This window comes from Balaenoptera musculus, chromosome 9, assembly GCF_009873245.2.
Source record: "Balaenoptera musculus isolate JJ_BM4_2016_0621 chromosome 9, mBalMus1.pri.v3, whole genome shotgun sequence".
Classification (NCBI taxonomy): Eukaryota; Metazoa; Chordata; class Mammalia; order Artiodactyla; family Balaenopteridae; genus Balaenoptera; species Balaenoptera musculus.
In genome coordinates, this window is record NC_045793.1 from 103,373,892 (window position 1) to 103,379,422 (window position 5,531).

The 5,531-nt window shown below is 34.8% G+C and overlaps 1 pseudogene; it reads right to left on the reverse strand.

The window, feature by feature from the left end:
- Positions 1-4,310: 4,310 nt before the first annotated feature.
- LOC118900441 lies at positions 4,311-4,637 on the reverse strand (annotated as a pseudogene).
- Between the last annotated feature and the right edge of the window lie 894 nt (positions 4,638-5,531).

Consider the following 5,531-nt stretch of genomic DNA (forward strand, 5'->3'; position numbering starts at 1 on the left):
TCACAAAGGAAATTTTAAAAGCATGAATTTAGACCTGTTCTTGATACTGTCAACAAAAACTAACTTAAAGTTTAGTAACCTAAAGGCTACTAAAACTACAAAAATTTTAGAAGAAAACCCAGAAGAAAATCTTTGTGATCCTAAGCAATTCTACCTAAGCAAGGTAGAATTCTTGTAAATGAAACCCAAAGCCCACTTCATAAAAGAAAAATTGTTAAATTAGATATCATGAAACTTTAAAAGATTTACACTACAAAAGACACCATTAAAAAGACAAAAAAGCCAGCTACAGATAGCAGATCAAATATCTGACAGAAGACTTGTAAACCTTTTCAAATCAATAATAAGGAAAAAAAAACAATTTAAAAATGGTTAGAAGGTTTGAATAGACATTGCACCAAAAAGTTATACATATGGCTAATAAACAGATAAAGTGTGCTCAGTATCATTAATTAGGGAAATGCAAATTAAAATAGGTTATCTTTTCACACATCTTAGAATGAGCATAATAATAAAGACAGCCCAAAACAAATGTTGGTGAGGATTTGTAGAAAATGGTACCTTCATACATTGTTGGTGGGAATGTAAAATTGTACAGCCACTTTATAAACCACTTTGTCTTAAAACCATTTTCTTAAAAGTTTAAATATAAACTTACCATACAGCTCAGTCATTCCACTTGTTGGTGACCAAGAAAAATGAAAACATATGTTCACACAAAGTCTTGTGCTGGTACATTCATAGCAGCACTGTATCTAATGATCAACAATTTGAAACAACCCAGATGTCACTAACTTTTGAATGGATAAGAAAATGCGGTATAATTATACAATAGAATGTTTTTCAGCAATACAAAGAAATAAAACACTACCTGCTATAACCTGGATAAACCCAACAAAACATTAATCTAGATGAAAGAAGCCAGACAGAAAATATTACATATTTTATGATTCCATTTATAGAAAATGTCCAAGAGAAGCAAATCTGCAGTGTCAGAAAAGAGATTAGTGGTTGTCTGGGGCTGACAGGAAGAACAGAGAATCACTGTGAAAGGGTTCTAAAACTGTGTTATTATAAAGGCTGCCCAACTACAAAGGATTTTCTAAAAAACTCATTGAATTTTACCCTTAAAATAAGTAAATAAAACTTTTGGTCAACAAATTTCATTTTATATTTTATTTTATCCTTTTGAGTGTCTAAGATTTTGCTGTTCAGAAAAACAATATTTTGGTTATTTCTCCTCATTCTATCACATTCCTAATACATTCAAGATTTTTTTTTTTTTTCTGGTATTAGTGCCTTCTGTCCCTTTTATTCCTGAGAAGTGGGAGTAGACAAACTACCTTGCCAGGATGTTTTCCCTGCAGTTTTCTTACCTTTTCCTACTCAGCTAGGACTATGTCTATTTCGAATGAGGAGCATTCTCTTATGTCATCTACTCTGGGTGATTATCTGATGGGATATGAGGACCCACTGAAGGTGAAACTGCAGGGCATACAGACCAATGTGCTTTTTATTACTCTTAGAGCGAGTGTATTCAGAGAGGAATGACAAGGTGCTTCAGGGGAAGATTCCACTGCTCCCTGCCATGATGGTCAATATACTTTGTAGAGCTTTAAAATAAACCTCAGAATATACTACCAATATCTCAGTAACCAAGAAAAAGACCTATCTGGGGGAATGAACATCGAGAAGTAAAGTACAACAGGATGGAAATCAGGCTCTCTGACCAAGGGGTGATGGTAAGTCCTCCTAAGGTTTCAGTAAGCTAGTGCCAGAGTCTGCATTGGCCCAGAACAGAAGGATGCCCTCTAGTGACCACGAGTGGTGTGAACAGATATTTGAAATACACAGTTAGAGGATATTTGTGCTCCTCAAGTAAGGTGTGTCTGCTGATATTAGTGTTGATGTTTCCTGGTCATTTAATCAGTTTCTCAAGTAATGTGTTAAAAGTGAGGTACTGATTATCCAACAAGGTGCTTGTAGCCAGAAATTGCTTAGAGAAATACAACATTCACAGCCTTGCCTACCTTCTCTCCCCCTCTACATAAATATTAAAGGTGACTTCAGCATAACTTCTATATTTCAAATTGATTTCCACACTACAGTGTGTTTGAAAGACAATGACTCTCAAACACACAATTGTTATGTTCAAAGTTGTTGAGCTACTGCAGTAAAGATTCATAAATGTCCATAAAAGTCCGTTATGGAAGCAAATGAAACTTTTTCATTTGCTAAAACGAGATTTCCTTTGTATAAACTCTTTAATAATTGTCAATGTAAATTTCAAAGTTTTTTACATTTCCTTAAAGGATTGACAAATAAGCAAACAAGTGAGAAGAACAGGTACAATAATGGATTAAATAGTCAGGTGGCATGAAATTCTGGGTTTATATAATATCCCTCAAACCTGTCGTGTATTGCCTTTTACTCATTTATTCTATGTATTATCTTTACATTTGAAGGGTTCATATTTGAATGTAGACGCTGCAAATCCTATCTTTAGGCATAGAGACTTACCTGTTATTCCAAATGCTATGACATGATTCCAAAGTATAGTTCAGGTTTTCCAAAGGAAAGAAAGGAAGAGGAGAGGAGAAGAGAAAAAAAGAAAGAAAAAGTCTGGGACAACAAAGAACTACATGTCTATGGAAGAAATAACTGGCAACCATAGTTGTCAGCATAGTTCAATTTTAGAAAAATAATGCTTGTAGAAAGGGAGCAAGTAATTATGCTATTTTCTTTCAAAGGTTTTATTGCTGAGTTTTCTTTTTCCCCCTGAGGCTTTTTACACCAAAACAAAAGACTTTCTCTGTCTTAAGCCCGTGTATATTACAAAATTTCTTTGAACCAATGTTAACATCTGTGGACGCTTTCCCAACTTCCCATGGGATTGTTGCCATGGGGCACCAGGTCCAATTTCTTCTGAACTAGCCTAGTTCTTCTGATGATCTTACATGTTAATTAACATCAAAACCATCTCCTGGCTATAGGTATTTATTGGAGGCAGTAGTATTGCCTATGGACAAATTAGGGGGCATGGGAAGCCGCAATTTATAGTCATTATGACACAAGGGAACTTCTTAGATCTAATTTATACCACAGAGAACCCACAAGTATTGAAAATTTAAGAAATGCTCCAACTCTTTTTATAAATAATATGGCTGTGAAATAAAGGAAACATGCAGATAATGACACAACTATTGAAAAGACTTTGAGGAAACATACAAAAAGTTTATAGTTAGCAGCAGAAGAAAAAATATGGAAATTTTAATTTGATTACTTTAATTTCTAATAAGGGAAACATCAAGAAACTAAAGGTCAGCACTATTTACAATAGCCAAGACATGGAAGCAACCTAAATGTCCATTGACAGATGAATGGATACAGAGGATGTGGTGTATATATATATATATATATATATATATATATACACAATGGAATATTACTCAGATATAAAAAAGAACAACATAATGTCATTTGCAGCAACATGGATGGACCTAGAGATTATCATACGAAGTGAAGTAAGTCAGACAGAGAAAGGCAAGTATCATATGGTATCACTTATGTGTGGAATCTAAAAAAATGATACAAGTGGACTTATTTGCAAAACAAATAGACTCACAGACATAGAAAACAAACTTATGGTTACCAAAGGGGAAAGGTGGGAGAGGGATAAATTAGGAGTATGGGATTAACAGATACACACTATTATATATAAAATAGACAAACAAGAACCTACTGTATAGAACAGGGAACTACAGTCAGCATCTTGGAATAACCTATAATGGAAAAGAATCTGAAAAAGAATATATATATATAAAGAATATATATATATTATATATATATATGGCTGAATTACTTTGCTGTACACCTGAAACATTGTAAATCAACTATACTTCAATAAAAAAGAAAAATTAAAAATAAATAAATCAATCAAAAGAAAACCAGTGGACTCAGAATTTGGAATTTAAATTCAGTTCTGTATAATTCCTAAGTCTATTCTTTTTTTGATAAATACAGGTTTAATGATGCAGTGCTCTTCACAGGTGGCTACAGAGACTGTAAACTATTATCCAGGAATATACAACCATACAACGCAGACCACTTAGCCAAATCTAAAGCAAACTGGCTTCTTATAACTACCCTGTAAACACTGCAGCCCTTCGTCCATCCCAAAATGACCCTAATCTCACATGAAGACAGTTATTGTAGGGGAATCAGAAACACAGCTTTGCGGCCAAAGGTAAAAACCAAAGGAAAAATACCAATTCAGTGGTTAGTTGGTGAAAGCGGGAACTCTGGTGCCTTCACTGCGCTGCTTTGCTCTTACTCTTGCTCCTTTCGTCCCCCTTCTCCAGCCCATCCATGGTGACTCCCAATAGGTTTGAATAAGCCATCTGCAACTTTAGTTGCTTCTTTAGAGCTCACCACAGGGCTGATCTTTTTCCCATCAGTAGCTCTTAACAGACACTTGTTGCCTGAGGGCTCAAGCCCTCCACAGAACGTTTCCTTGGAATGGGTTTAGTTCGACCATCATACTTCTTCAGGGTGATGGGCACACTGTCTGACTACTGGCACTTCTGGGAGAGCCTGGTCAGCTCGGTCAGGAACTGCTCATTCTCCAGCTGCACCATACCGGCGCTGCTGGCTCTGCTCCGTCAGCATAAGCCCCAACCAGTTGGAGCAGGAAGTTTCACCTGCGCTGGGCCTAAGACTATTCTTAAAAAAAAAAAAAAAAAAAAAAGCTAAAGGTCATTTTAAAATATACCATAGAATAATCAGCAAAATACTGTCTAAGCTTTTCATTCTAGTTAGCGAAATTATGATCATTTCAAAAACAATAATCAAAAAGATACTAATAGAAAACCTAAATTTACTAAAACACACAGAAATGACTACTCAATCTCTCATTCAAAGTAAACTTCATAAAATTTTTACTGAAAACATCTCAAATGCCTTATGTCAATTGTATTATGTTCATTATATATACACAATTCCTTAAGCTGAAGATGTTCATTCAAAATGCTATTTAAATGTCATTATTGATCTGCTACACCTGGTATTTGAAAACATATATCCACACAAAAACCTGTACACACATGTTCCTAGAAAATTTATTTGTAATTGCCAATAAAAAAATATATCTCCTGTCCTGCCAGGGGCTAAAAGATAAACTGTGGTACATCCATGTCATAGAAAACTACTCAGACATAAAAAGGACATAACTATTGATATATCCAGCAAATTACGTGGGTTTCAAACGCATCACACTGATTGAATAAAGCTGATATCAAAATGCCCCTTGATTTCATTTATACAATAATTCTAAATATGACAAATTTACAGTGATGGGAAACAGATTATTTCTTTTTTCTTCATGGTGATGAAATGGTTCTGTGCCTTGATTGTGGTAGTAGTTCCTATATGTGATAAAATTTCACATTACTATACATACGCAAACACACACACACACACAAACACACACATACAGATGCTGGTAACGACTGGTGAAATCTAAGTGGGGTCTG